Here is a 16312-nt window from a genome sequence, read left to right as displayed (position 1 = left end):
CACCTGGTGTCTTTGTGCTATACACATGCAGACCTTCAATTTACCTCGCCTTTCAGCCTTACTTCCTGTCCCTACTCTCCTTTCCTCTCCAATTTTGAGGCAGGAATTACTCTGAGCTACCTAAGTTTGCTTTATAGAAACCACATAGGGTATTCTTGGTATGTCTTTCTTTGTTGGTTTCATCCATCGACATACACCCTCAGTCTTTCAGAAATCTTTTGCATGCTAAAGATGCTCTCTCCTCTCATCGATCTCATTTTGTGACTATTCCTTTTTTTGGGTCCCTAATCTTTTATTTCATTGGAATATCAGGATGGCTGGGGAGTCAAATGCATGCACTGGTTGCTACCTTGAATCAGAAGTTTCTTTTCTGTTATATTAACAAGATACTATTTGTCACTTTATACATATTATTATAAAAAATTTTAAACAAACATATAAGTGGATAGAACTCTCATATACCCATCACTTAATTTAACACTATGTAATATTTTGCTATATTTGCATTATCCAACGTTTTAAACATTGTTCCTTTTATCAAGTGTTTTAAGGCAAATCTTAGATGTTTAGCTATCTCATCCTTACATACTTCAGTAAACATCTCTAAAAGATGACATTTTATTAGATAACTGCAAGTCTTTGTGTGGGTATATGTCCCTTACTCTTATTAATTGGCTGACCCATTCATAATTTTAAATTATTAGTGCTATCACCACCTTAAATAGAACCTATTGAAATTAAAGTGGGCATTTGAATGTTTAGATGGTTCCATTAGAAAAATAGAGCAGGTAACGGAAATATTTTTATCTTGCATTTAGAGAGAAAAACCAATTTTGTATCACTAATGAAGGTAAAAATTTTGACTTCCTTTCAGGGAAAATTAAACATACTTGAAAAATGTATAATACAATAAATACATCGTAAGGCTAAGGATACAAATGTAAAAGACAACTAATTTTGATAGGATAACTTAATTTAATGTTCATGCATCTTGCTATGCACATTGTTGAAAACAGGAAAAGATTATAGAGAGAACAAGGGCATGGAAGGAAAGTCTATAGGGCTTTCAGACCTGAGCTTTTTATAACAGTGCACTTTTAAGCTACCCAATCATCAATAAAACCTATAAACCTGGCAATGTCTAACTGCGTGGTATTCAAAATGTACATAGCATTCCTAATGCAAGCGACTAAAATGAAAAGCTTTTGCAATCCTAATAGTGGTGTTACAGGCTAAATAGAAGCAATCTCTAATTTTTCAGCTGCAACAACTTTAATGGGAGAGGCGGGAAGTTGTGTATTGCCACCTTCTGGTGACTTTCATCAGCTCCTTGCGGTACTTCATCAGATGGTGGATAAGGTTTCATGACAGACAACATGGCTGACTTTTCTAAACTAATGCCTTCATCAGTAACATATATGTGTTTATTAAATTAACATAAATCAAATTACCTAATTTGGGACATAGATGATTTTTAAGTTTAAAAGGACGGGGATTGCGATTGTCTTGTTCATCACTGCATCCCCAGGACCTAACGCTATTTGGGGGGGCAATATGGGTATTCAGTATACACATGTTGAGTAATAATAATAGGTTTTGTTACTGTGTTTTTATAGTCTTGACTCTATTTTTCAGAATCAAATGGAAATTGATTCCTGAGTCTGAGGCCTCTTGAGCTATCTCACAGTTTTCAAAGTTCTTTCTTCACCTTGTTTCTTATTTCATCCAACATATTCCTCCTACGTTTGGGTGTTAGAAAGCTCTGGCCTTCTGTGTAAGGGGTGATTTGCTTCTTCTTCCAAGTGTCCTGTCTCTTGCAGTGTCCAGATTAATTTCAGGCAACCGATGTTTTCCCCATGGAATACACAGCAATGTTGAGATCCCTCCCTAGCTGTGGAATGTTATCTTTTTGACTCCAGTGTTCTCTAATATGGGAGGTTTGGCCATAGTGACATGTAATGTGTTATTTTTCACATATGCTCCCCTGGGAACGGGGCCATGTGTTTTTTCTGGGCTGCCTCTTCAGATGAATAATCGCAGAGAATTCAATTTTGGTTGTCAGAGCCCAACACTTACCATAAACATTGCATACTGAACCTGGAAGGATTCACCACCACCTAGTCCTCCCTGTGCCATTTGTACATCACAAAACAGTGGCCGTTCACTTAGAAATGATTTGCTTACATGGTGACGCCCTCCAGGAATAGATGGTTGTTAGAAGTTTTGCTATCTTTTTTCTCCTGAATCTTTTGGACGTGTTTGCCTCGCTTGCACAGGAAAATTAGTTTAATGGAAAAGCTGTTCCCTATAGTCTAGAAGTGAGAAATGATTTTTCCTTCCCGATTTGATTATGTCCTTATGCCTCACAGTTCTCTCTACTGTAGGAGGAACTTCATCTGAGATTATTTTCCCTTCCTGCCCTCATGTATCTGCTCCTTTCTTGTTTTATCATCTTCTCCTTTCCCCTTCATACCCGCTTTACTCATTATGCTCTTCCTGACTCCCTGATTCCTTTGTGGGTATATATTTTCCTGTCCTGACTTGGTCATTTCCTCTGTCCAGTGGTTACTAAGATCACAAACATTTTTGGTGTGAAGCTTCTGAAATGAACTCAGGCTTATAAAATATGTTTTAGCAAATACAAACTCACACTTTATTCAAAGGTATAATTTTTATGTAAGACCATTACTAGCTTTACTCTCTTCCCAATGGTTACTTAAGAAAAACAATAACTACTTGAACACCTACTACGTGCCAGGCACTGTAGGAAGCACTTTCCATACATCATATCTAATGTTTATGGACTTCTTGTGAGGTAAGCATTATGTTATCCTCTTTTGCAAATAAAGGGACAAAGCCTTAGAAACTAAAAAGTAACGTGTCTAGGGTTACTCAGCAGAGTGGAACCCAGAATTATCTGAGGCAAATTTTGTGTTTCTTGTGAGATTATTTTACTTTTTAATACTATAAAAGCATATTTCTCCTGTCCCGTCACTTCTTTTTTTGTTGTTGTTAATCCTCACCTGTAAATATTATTCTATTGATTTTTAGAGATAGTGGAAAGAAGAGGGAGAGACACAGAGAGAGAAACATCGATGTGAGAGAGATACATCTATTGGTTGCCTCCCAAACGTGCCTTGATTGGAATAGAACCTGGGACCCTTCGGTCTGTGGGCCAACACTCCATTCGCCTAGCCAAACTGGCTAGGGCTTATCACTTCTTTATAGAATTTGAATAACCCTAAAGACATTTGAAAATTATCCATATTTCCATGGATGCCTTTTCCAAATCTGGCAATTGCAGGACAACACCATTCAATGACGCTTCCTGTGATGAAGGAAGTCTACATCTGTGCGGCCCAGTGCGGCCACCACCAGCCATGCTCAGCTTGAGCCACAGAAAACGTGGCTAGTGGGACTGAAACACTGAATTTCTAATTTACTTTAATCTTAGTTAATATAAATGTAATTTTAAGTAGCCAATGTATCTACTATATAGGACAGTGTGGCTGTGCAAGATTCATTTTCCTGCAATTGTTTTCTACTGCCCATCTTCACATCACCACTTGCCCACTTTCACGCTTTCTGTTCTATTTGGCTTCTTTAAAATCACTGTGAGGTCCCTCCATGCTGTCTCAAAAGGTTAGAGAGCCTTCTTTTTTTACTGCTGTGTTGTATTCCATTGTGTAAATGTACCACAGTTGTTTTGGTTTTTTTTACCCACTTACCTACTGATGGGCCCTTGGGCTATCTCCAGATCTTAGTTATTGTAAATTGGGCTGCTATGAACATAGGGGTGCATATATTCTTTATGATTGGTGCTTCAGATTTCTTAGGATATATCCCTAGAAGTTGGATCACTGGGTCAAATGGTAGTTCCATTTTTTAAATTTTTTGAGGAAACTCCATACTGCTCTCCATAGTGGCTGCACCAGTCTTCATTCCCACCAGCAGTGCATGAGTGTTCCCTTTTCTCAGCATCCTCTCCAGCACTTGTTTGTTGATTTATTGATGGTAGCCATTCAGACAGGTGTGAAGTGATGTTTCATTGTCATTTTAAGTTGCATCTCTCTGATGATCAGTGATGTTGAGCATTTTTTCATATGTCTCTTGGCCATTTGTATGTCCTCTTTGGAGAAATGTCTGTTCAGGTCCTCTCTCCATTTTTAAAATTGGATCATTTGTCTTCCTTTGGTTGAGTTGTATGAGTCCTTTATATATTTTGGCAGCATGGAGGGACCTGAAGATTATTATATTAAGTGAAATAAGCCCATTAGACAAAGACAAATACCATATGAGCTCACGTATATGTGGAATCTAATGAACAAAATAAACTGACAAATAAAATAGAACCAGTGGCATGAAAATATGGTACAGGAATTTCACAGGGAAGTGGGGGGAAATGGGTGGCAAGAGATTAACCAAAGAATTTATATGCATATATGCATTGCCCATGAACACAGGCAATAGGGTGATGGAGGGCAACAGGGTGGTGGGGGACAATGAGAGGGAAAGGGGACAACTGTAAGACTCTCAACAATAAAGATTTTAAAAATTATATAAAGCAAATTAAAAAAATCACTGCCCAAGGGCAAAGGAAATTATTTGTACCTTTGACTGTAATCATGGTAATGGGTGTTAGCAGAAATTACTTTTAAATGTTAATTTCTAAGAAAAATAGTATGGAATTACAACATATCTTTGCTCTTGCTTAGCTTCTTTTCAGAGATTGCTAAAAACAACACCTTTTCTTCAACTGGGACTTAATTAGCTTCAATGTGTAATGTAAAGGTTTCCTTTAACACCACTAATTTACAGTTTAATTAATTTTTTACTCCTTAGCATTATTTCCTGCTCTCTGTTCACTTTAGTCTCATGCATTTAGTAATTAAGGTGCAAAGAGGCTGAGTTACATCTTTTACACAATGAAATATTATTCCTATGTCATGTAATTTATGTCCCTAAACATTTAATGTATGGCAGGTAGACTTTTATTTACATAAATTGTTGAAAAGGTGTTCTTCACAGAATATATTTGTTAACAAACTAAAACAAATTGAAACTGACTGAATAAATAAAAACTTAAAATTATGTAAAGATATAACGTGGGCCCACATAATACATATGAACCTTGTTTCTAAGATATGATTGATTATTTGATGTTTTTACATTGTAAGACAAATCACCATTTTACCAAAAGTCATCCTCTAAAGCAGTGATTTTTAAACCGGTGTGCCCCAGGAATTTTTAAAATGTGCAATACCTGACTTTTTAGTCAGGGGTACTGACCTCTTTTCCCTTAGATTGAAAAGAAAAAAAAACAAAAAAAGCCAGAGCCAACACAACAATAGCCATCTGGTGTGAATAAATCAAAATTATACCTTTTGAAAAATCAGATTGGCAAAAAAATATATTTTCTGGTGTATCGCAGAACTTTAGTAATCAGTTTGTATATGCCATGAGGTGAAAAAGGTTGAAAATTACAGCTCCAGAGGTTCCTTTAATAATAAATTCTCATGTTCGTTTGTCTTTTATTAAAAAAAGATTATCATTCTCTTTTGAAGCGTATATCTCTTGCCCAGGTGTGATACATCTAAAATGATTTTGATAAAAGCCAATGCAGGTTATAATAATAAGCAAACCAGTGCTGTTTCAAGCGAAAGTTTGCACGTGAGAGTGTATAGCACAATCTCAGCGAGGAGATGAAACTGTCTGGACATTGAGAACTTTGGATGGATGGACATTTGTTGTCCACTAACGTAAACTGTGTGATAAAAAAAATAATCACTTCCAGAGGAATACAATTCCACTGATTATACATAGATTTTCAAGGACATTTCTCTACTGTCTCCTCCCCTGGAATTCCTCTTAGGGTGTGAACCAAGTAAGAGGAAATGAGTCTTCAATAAAGCTTAAAAACAACTACTCCAGTGCTAGCTTGCTGTATATTTTCAAAATGTCAATGACCTGTAAAAGATAGGGAAAGAGGTTGATGGAAAAAAATAAGTCAGAAAAAAAGTTATTTAGAGTCTTATATTTCTCTAAATATAATACAATTTTAAAACTTAGCATTTTATTTAGAACCAAAAGTACATTTGGTAGAGAACACTATTGGTAATATTTTGCATTTGGATAATGTCATTGAGCTGGATAGCCACGAGTCCCAATGTGTCATGATTCCCTTGAAACAAGAGGTGTGAAGGAGATATTTTTTCCACCTACAGGTATTTTTTCTACCTATCTCTGTCCTTTATTGTTGAAGTACATTTCTTCAAGGGAAAATTTATTTTAAATTATTCAGAATTATAAAATCATGCCACTCTCACAATGTAAGCAACAAGAAATTATGTTCAATATTTATATTCACTGAAAAAATAATTTCTACCATTGCTCTATTATTTCCATTTTTTTGTTTCTACTAGTCATTTAATTTTTAGTTATTTTATTTAAACACTAGAGGCCCAGTGTGCGAAATCGCGCAAGACCCAGGGCTGCCGCGCCAGCGGGACCCCAGACCCACTGTGCTCAAGCCGTGAGCCCCACACGAGAGCCGCAAGCCCCACCACGCCATGCAAACCGTGAGCCCCACCCCACCACTGCAAGTGGCTCATGGGCCGGGGGGAGGGACGGAGAGGTGTTCCATGCACCTCCTGGTGACTGGTCATTTGGTCATTATGGCGTTATGGCCACTGGCCTTTTATAATATAGATAATTTCTACTAATCTATTTAGATATTAGGTAAACCCATCTCAGTCCTTGTTGAAGTCCACTACCACTATTTCATTTTATCTTTATTATCTTCTCAGATTCATAGCCTGACATTTGAAAAAAAAGGGGACGGGGTCTCATAAGAGCTCACTGTAATTAGGAAATAATCACTATACAATTCACTATACAATTAGTTAAAATAATACCTAAAACTGCCCTTAGAGTTTTTCTAATCCAAGTCTTTTAATAGACATTAATAATAGGGTTTTGTATAAGTCAGGCACTGTTTATAGTTACCCTCCACTGGCCTAAGGATCTAAGTGCTTCATGGGAGTCTTTTCATCAAATCAGTTCTGTGGGATGAGTATTATGATCGCCTCAATTAACACATGAAGACATCAGAGTTCGGCCTGGGCAGTGCAGTGTTGCTCACTAGTTGAGCACTGACCTATGAACCAGGAGGTCAGGGTTCAATTCCTGGTCATGGGAGAGTTTGGAGAGGGAAAGACCAGGGAAAGTATAGAAGGAGTGATAGAAGGAAATCAATGGGCAAACCAACACAGGAGTAAAGTGCCTGTGACATGTGCCAGGCAAGAGGAAATGCAGTTTCTAATCTGTCCTATTAGAAATGATCTGAAAGTTAAACATGAAGCTCTCGTGCGTTCTCATGGGAGCGTTGTACCATGCGATCCTTTTGGCAGTGGACAACTGATTACCATCTAAAACAAGGCAGCCGGTATCCTGCCTTCAGGGTAAATGTTGGCTCCAGTTGTACAGGTTAGGAAGAAAGCTTCGTTGTTAAATAATGTGACCAAGGTCACAGAGTGACTCCTCTCCTGCCAGAATGTTGACAAGAATGTGGAGAGCAGGGCCTGAGGCCTGGGAGGAAGACTCATGGAAAGGGAAAAGCAGAGGGCATGCTCACCTCCCTCACGCTGCAGTCATTTCCTGTTTCAAATATGTGAGAGGCAGAATGTGCTTCCTGATTCTTTTCTCAACAGCTTCCCTGACGTCCTGGCAGACAAGAACAGAAAGAATCTAGGCAGGTGATAGGACCGTGAGTTCCAGTGGGAGGTGAGACCATGCAGTGCTTTGGGCCAAGTGAAGCCTGAACCAGAGCAGAAGGGCCAGAGCATGAGGTGCCTCCTTGAGAAGAAAAGCCTAGAACATACAACACCTTCATCTCCTCTATGCTCTCACCTTAATGCCCCCTACAATCTTTAGGCCTCCTCTCTGGTTTACTCTTTCCTCCTGTGGACGAAAAGCGGGTTCTACAAAAAGTAACCTCACAAGGTTGATCTAACCATAAATTCCGAAACAGGCAGGTCACGGTGTATCACATTTTTAGTAGACGGTGTATCTTTGCTTTAAGCAAGCCATGTCCGTTGTTTTTGTGCACCTGGGTTGACATACCTTTGCAATGTCAGAAGCGATACCCCTGGGAGAGAGACCACCCTCAAGACAGCATATAATTGTGTTCTGTAATCCAATCCCCACCTTGTTTTCTCCCACCTTCACATCATCTTCCTGAAGTTCCCTCCTTTATGTCATATGCATAAAAGAAACTTTCTCCGGAGAATTTGAGATCATGTTTTCTGGCAATTGTCATTGGTTTTGGCTGAAAAATAAACTATTATAAAAATTCTCTACAGGTTTGGGCTTTACTTACATTGACACTCTTTAGATTTGTCAAACACATGGAAACATATTATAAATCTGTTATCATCGATACCATAAATGATTTATTCTGATTCAAGCCAGAGGATCAAATGAAAAGGAGGCCAATGACATAGTGAAGAAATAGGACTCTTGTATTCTGTCTTCACTTCTTTCTTTCTAATTAAATATAACTAGGTCAGTGGTTGAAAACTATCATCAATGATTGAAAAGAAAGAATTGAAGTCCCTGGTGACTAGACAGATTGTAAATTAATATGTTGTTATTCTAAACAAGTAATATCTTCTGGTCTGGGCAATTTGGACTCTAGTGTATGGGAGTTTGAATATCAATTTATCAAATGTAAGTTTACAGATGAATCATGGAGAATAGGAAAGTTTTATTGTTAAAAAGAATGAAATTGGTTCCTAAAATTTAAGATAAATATTTGCCATAAATCCTAATAGGTTTTAGAATGTGTTTTTGAATGGATGCCTTGAGTACTCGCAAATGAACACTAATCATTGTAAGAGCCTGTGTTATTGCAATAATCGCCAGTATGCCACGCTAAATTAACTTTCTTATTAAAATATATCCAGGCTGTAGGACCTTTATTATAAACTATGATCATATCAACCAAAGTGAACCATTCTTATGGGTGAGATAAAATTAGTGCAACATCACTGACTCTCAGCAGCATGGAACCCTTCAGGCCTCACTGAACCCCGCTGGGCTGGTTCTCAATGTGACAGACATACATAGAGTTGAGTGTGCTGCTCATGTAAAAATGCTGATAGACCAGTCTGTTCTCTGCATCTTTTTGCTTGTTTCTTTTTTTTAAGATTCCACATATAAGTGAAATCATGTCATACTTGTCTTTCTTATTTCACTTAACATAATAGCATCCATATTGTTGAAAATGGAGATATTCTGTTCTATTTAGGTTCTACCATTTTTTTTTTTTTTTTGCAATTTGAATTCTTTGTTGTTTAAAGTATTACATAAGTCTCCCTTTCCCCCCATTGACCTCTCCCCGGCCACCTGCACCCTGCAGCACATGCCCTCACCCCTTCTCTCCCCCATCTGTGTCCATTGGTTATGCTCATATGCATGCATACAAGTCCTTTGATTGATCTCCTAAAGGTTCTACCATTCTTGACTGTGGCTTTCATTTCCTGGTCCTCCATGTTTGTTCCAGGAACTTCCATATCATCTTCTTTCCAGCAATAAGAAAGAAAAGTGGGGAATAGAGGATTCTCATCCCTAACTTTAAGGCAGGGTTAGGACCTGGCCATTCTCACTTCCATTCACATGTAATTGCTCAGCACTTCATTGGCTGGACACACCTGGTTACATAGGATACTGGGACTCTTTAGGCTTTAGCTAGGAAGCTATGTCAAGTTAAATATTCTCTCTCTAAGGACAAAGAGAGAATACTTATTGGAGACGAATTTCGTGCATCGCACCTCTAGTTTATGAGAACAAGCAATTGAACCTTATTTAACCAGTGCCTCACATTTGTCTTTGAAGATAATTATACAAGCCACACGTTAAAATCTATTTGTAAAAATTTTAAATATAGAGCAAAGTATAAAACGTCTTCGTAACATTCTACTCTATATTCATTTCCCTCTAAAAACGTAACCATTGTCAGCATTTGATTCATTCTTCCATGCATTTTATATAAGTTACTTATATATTATAAATATTTATATCTAGATTTCTTTTGTTAACCGAATTGAAATTATTATTATTATTCTTGTTTTGAAGCTTGTTTTTTTTAAAATCTAATTACATCTCTTAGAGATTTTCCTATTTTATTTCATACAGATTTATCTCAATCTAATAAATGAATCCATGGTTTTCCATAGTATGAAATAGTTTAACTGATCTTATTAAGGACATTTAGGCTGTTTCTAACTCTTATTGCTAATTCAAAAATTTTTTCCACAAAAAAAATGTTGCATTTTCTGATCACAACCTATGCTATAGTGAATGGTGGATATATTTCTATGAACTGGATCTTTAAAGAGACGTTTATGTGTCTAAGTATATATTCATTTACCCATCCTTGCACAATCCATGTGAATTTTAGAATCAGTTGATCTTATCCAATAAATAAACCTTGTTAATAAGATCTTTGAAAATAGATATTATAAATCAATATTTGGTATGCTTAGACTATACTGGAAGAAACTGATATCTTTATTTTGCATTACTTTAAAATATATTTTTATTGATTTCAGAGAGGAAGGGAGAGGGAGAGATAGAAACATCAACGATGAGAAAGAATCATTAATTGGCTGCCTCCTGCATGCCCCCTACTGGGGATTGAGCCCAAAACCTGGGCATGTGCCCTTGACCAGAATCAAACTTGGGACCCTTCAGTCCACAGGCTGATGCTCTATCCACTGAGCAAAAACCACCTAGGACTCTTTATTTTACATGTTCTTTTTATTCTAAGATTTTATAATTTTCTAAATATACATATGTATATATAATTCTTATTAAGTGTATCCTTAAGTATTTTATAGTTTTTCACATTAAGATGGCTATATTTTATTACATTGTCTATTGGTTAGCCTATATAATAAAAGCATAACATGTGAATCGACTGAAAGGACGAACAGCAGAAAGACCATCCGGACAACCATCCTGATGACCATCCAGGACCACGGCTATGACACCCACTGGTGCCAGGCCAGTCAAGGCAGGTGCGATGCAATTGGTTGGGGACTCGGCCTTTGCCGCATCATCACCCCAAAGAGGGAGGCCCAGGCCACTGGCCGGCATGGCAATCAATCCAGGGGGCTCCACATCTGCCCAAAGAGGGAGGCCTGGGCTGCGGTGAGTGGGCGGGGCCTCCCTCTGCGAGGGAAGCCCGGGTCCCGGGTGCTGGCAGGAAGCTGGTGCCGGCAGCTGGGGGAAGGAATGCCTACTCTTGTATGAATTTTGTGCATCAGGCCTCTAGATTATGATATTTAAGAACACCGTTGATTTTTAATATGTTGGTATTTTATTCAGTAAAATTGTCAAACAGTCTTATTTTTCCTCAGGGTTAAGCAGTTAAGTCTCTTGGCTGACATCTGCCATTGAAAATTCATGATCCTTCCCTTGGTTTGGAGACTTGAGCTAGCCCCTTAGACCCAGAGTCTGTCATGTGAAGCAGAGCTCAGGTCCCCTTGAGGATACAACCTGTAATGCTGTGGCAGGTGTGTGTAGGAGAAGTTTCCTGAATCCTCCCACAGAGTCCTATGGCTTCCAAAGTAAAAGAAGAATTACCGCATCTGGTACCTAACATGTGGCATTCCATTATATACTACAATGTCTTTGGAAATATAAAAATAAAACTGTAACTATTTGCAGATGGAGAGATTGTCTACATGCAACATTCAGAAGACTGTTGACAAAGCCTTAGAAATGATAAGAGCCTTACAAATATTTACTGGATATAAAATCAATACACTAAGTCAATTAAATTTCTATGTCAGTTTGTGAGTTGTATTTTTATTTTCTTTCTGAAGTTTTTTGGTGGACATGAGTCCTTTGTTCTAATATATTCAGCTTAATCAATCTTTGTTTTAGGTTTGTGTTTTTGGTGTATGTTTTTTAACAGGTCTTTCTCTACATTATCTTCTAAAAGTACCTATCTGGGCCTCTTATTTTTGTAAGGTGCAAATGAGGAATTCATTTTTTTCCCATGTGGATATTCAGTTGAACAACAGCATGGTTTTCTGAACAGACCATCTTTCAATATAGATTGGCAATTGTTACCTATCATATATCAAGGCTCCATTTGTCCCAGATCCATTTCTGGATTTCCTATTTTGCATCATTAGTCTGCTTATCTCCCCCTGAGTCAACAATATACTGTACTGTTCTGTACTGTACTGTCGGGAAGGTGGGAAGATGGGAAGGTGGGAAGGTGGGAAGGGTTTGAGCAACATAGAAAAAAAAGGAGAAAGAACTCATGGTCACGGACACCAGTGTGGTGAATGCTGGAAGGAGGGGAATGAGGGAAGATGGAGGAGAGTGTGGGGGATAAATGGTGATGGACACATAGACTTGACTTGGGGTGGCGAATAGACAATGCCGTGTACAGGTGATGTGTTATAGAATTGTGTACCTGAAACCCATATAATTTTGTTAACCAGTGCCACCCCCCAAAATTTACTAAAACAGAAAAAAAATACACTTTACTAAATACTACAGCATTCTAAAAAGTCACAGTACCTACAGGTCCTCTAAGGTCCTTTTTCTTCTTAAGTGTCTTAGCAATTTTGGGCCTTTTTAAAAATTTTTTTAAAAAAAAATTTTGGCCCTTTGGCCTTCCCTCTGTATTTTAGAATCAGCTTGCCAAATTTCTTAAAGAGTGATATTAGAATATTTTTATGAACTAAAAATTATCTGTGTTGAAGAAAATTGACATCTTTTTGTACTGAATGTTCCCATTTGCGAACATATTATTTATTATACCAGCACATTTTCTTTTATCCTTCAATAAAATCATTTTCCACATAAATCTTGCATATTTTTGTTATATTTTTTTATTTACTGTAATTTTTTCCTAGTAATGACTTCTTTCCTTTGTACATCTTACATTGTTTGTGACAATGTAGACAATTTTACAACCTACAACAAATTATGCTTTCATTTTTATCCTTGCAATCCTTTACATAGTATATTTATTTGTCTTTCTCATGGTCCCAGCAAGGTCATGCTGTCTGATTTTGAATAGAAATCATGACAGTGCTCAAATGTTCTGTTGAGGGAATGCTTTAATATTTCTTTAATAATTATGATATTTGAATTTGTTTTTAACTCATATTATTTTTCAGGTTAAGGAAGTTCCATTCTTTTCTCAGTGTATATATCAATATCTCTTTTCTGAACAATTAAGGCACTTGAATCAATTCATTTTGTACTTTTTACTTATAAACTGTAATATAGGTCTTAGTTTTATCTGGATTTTTTTCTAAAATACTAAATTGCTTGGGTCAATTTATTATAAGGAAGACAAATCCATGATAATTAAAATAAAGTAAAGCTACAAAAGAAAGTTTAAAGTCAAATGTTTATCTTAATCTGAGTTTGTCTGACAATGTTCTTTTGTATTGTTTGACTCTATATCAAGTACTAACTCACACTTTTAAATTATCGAATGCCTATAAATAGAGATCTTCAACTTTTGTTTTTAAGTGGTAAATGGCATTTTTTATTAACCTGACATGGAATGGCTAAAACAATTTCATCTTCAAATCCCTTGGAGTTATTTTATTATTGACTAAATATTTAATAAGAGCCTGCTTTGTTATTTATTAATAACATGTTATTAAGAGAACTATATTAGCCATGTAGATAGAGATATGAGCAAGATCAGTAAAATTTCTGTCCTCGTAGAGCTTAACTCTTGTGGAAGAGCATAAGAGACAAAGAAAAAGCAAAAACACATATAGCACAAAGTCAGGGCCTGATAGATGCTCTGAAGAAAATGGTAACACGGGGTCAGAGGAGAGGGCGTGGTTAGCGGGACACTTCAGACCAGGGGACTATGAAGAGACCTAAATGCAGGGAGGGAGGAGGCCCTGTGACTATGGGAGAGGAACAAGCCTCCCAATGTGTTTTAGGACTAGAGGAGAATCCAGATCACCTTGTGCAATAATGAAGAGTAGAAAAGCAGACCTCACAGTTTTGGACAGATAAAAACTGACTTCCTGTTTTGGAATTACAAGTCATGGGACTCGAAAATCGCATAGATATAAACACCCATTTACACAGATCTCTGCCAAAGCACAGTACAAATCCTTACCCAGCAAATTACGTGCAGAGATAAGAACGAATGCTATCAACAAGCTGTTAACATACAAGTATTCCTAGGCTATAAATATTGATAGAAAACAAGTTTCCTTCAGAATTTTGATGGCTCTGACCATCTGCAAAAGTGGAAACTTATGGGAGAAAATTTAGATGCTCAGATATGAGACAATAAGAGGAAGTCAGCCTGTATCCCAGGCCTGAGGTGGAGCGAACTCTGTTTCTGCCCAGGAGGCAGTTTTGACCAAACCAGGCTCATCCTTTCTAGCCACCGGGTTTCTTGTTTCAGAGTAAATACCGTTGGTATAATTCCGTATCAAAATGCATCCATTTTTGCAATTATTATGTATTGAATTGTTTGTCTATAATACAACCAAATGCGGGTTTTAAAATGAATACAGTAATTGAAGAATCCTACTGTTTCTGGAATAATTTAGAAGTATCTCAATATCGTTCTATCCACATAATATATATTTTTAGAAAAAAATGCTCTTTTACTTTTCTATTTTTATAAATTTTGACTGGACAAAATATTGAGAAAAGTAACTATTAAAATGAGACCCCACATTTGCTGTCCTTAAGCAACAGTATAGATATTTTATTTATTTGATTATACGGAAATAAACCTCAGCAAGAATATTGTTGAGATGAGTCTTCATATTTTCCCAGTGATGTCTTTGAATTTTTATAACACTCTTTTATTCTCCTTTTGGTGGCCTATATATTAATATCCAGTACATTTACAGTTAATGTAAGTCTAAAAAATTTTTTAAATGAGCAGAAACAACCTAGTTTTTAGAGAATTGGGAGTACACAAATTAATATGGGATAAGCTTCATGTTTTTTGTTTCAGATATTCAGGAGTATCTTACTTCACAAAGATGATTGCTGCTTCACACTTCCATTTAGGGAGTCCATGGCCAGTTAGGTGAATGCAAGCTGTGCCAGAGCTAGTGCTAGATTAAGCAAAGATTAAGGAAACTAGCTTGCCGAATGCAGTTTAGAGAGGTTACTAAGTATGGTTTAGCATTGACTCCTACTTACAATGACTTCCCAGTGCTCAGAGGGTCTAGTAGCCTAAACTAGTAAAGATTGTAGACAAAGACTTGAAATGTTAACTAACCCACATCTCCTGAAAAGTCTCATGTCAGCCTTTCCTATGGCCACACTTTGCATACTCTCTTGTCATCCCCAGAACATCCCCAGTGAGGACTGTAATCAATCCTCTCTTTTATGTTGCCTTTTCTACCTTTGCACCCACTCACTACTGGGTAAAATTATTTTCATACTTTCACACACAATACCAGAGTCATCCCTTCTCCACACCTCCCCATGAAAAAATTACTGTGCTCCACGTACTCCTTGCTATAGCATTTAAAATTCTGTTGTAATAAAATGTTTGTATTTATGTTTCTCCTACTAGTTATTTTTTAAAAATATATTTTTTATTGATTTCAGAGAGGAAGAGAGGGGGAGAGAGAGAGAGAAACATGAATGATGAGAGAGAATCATTGATTGGCTGCCTCCTGCATGCTCCACTCTAGGGGTCAAATCCAGGAATTGATCCGTGATCTCCTGGTTCATAGGTCAATGCTCAACCACTGAGCCACACTGTTTGGGCTTATTTTTTATTTTTTTTACAATTGAAAAATTGCTCTTTGTCCAATAAAAGAGCATCTCTTTTATTTTTTTATCATCTTTTAAAAAATAGGTTCTTTCACTCTAGAAACTTTTTTCATATTTAAATACTAATTGTAATTAAATCTAAATTACATATTAGATAAATATTTATGAAATAAGAAATTTTCAAAATTAACATACCAAATAGAATGAACCATGTTAAGAGTTTTGAAAAGCAACAGATGTATATAAAAAAGAGGTATTGGAAAATTAATTGTCCTTCAACAGGACATGGGTTTCTGAATTTGTTCCCCTCCATAACTTACTATTTAAAGGTAATTTTTAACCGTTGGAAAACAGTCTCTCCTTCTCTCCTGTATAAGTGTCACCCTGAGCTGTAGCTGAGTTTGGAATCTCCCTATGTGTGTCAGTAGGAGATTGCGAAAGGAGCAGGAACAAAGTCTCTTATCCCAAAAGCAGTTTGGGGGTGGCCAAGAGGAGGGATTCAGCACAT

Source organism: Myotis yumanensis, unplaced genomic scaffold (genome assembly GCF_028538775.1).
Source record: "Myotis yumanensis isolate MYYU_CA2020_CCGP unplaced genomic scaffold, mMyoYum1.0.hap1 SCAF_6, whole genome shotgun sequence".
Lineage (NCBI taxonomy): Eukaryota > Metazoa > Chordata > Mammalia > Chiroptera > Vespertilionidae > Myotis > Myotis yumanensis.
Note: the sequence above shows the minus strand (reverse complement) of the source record.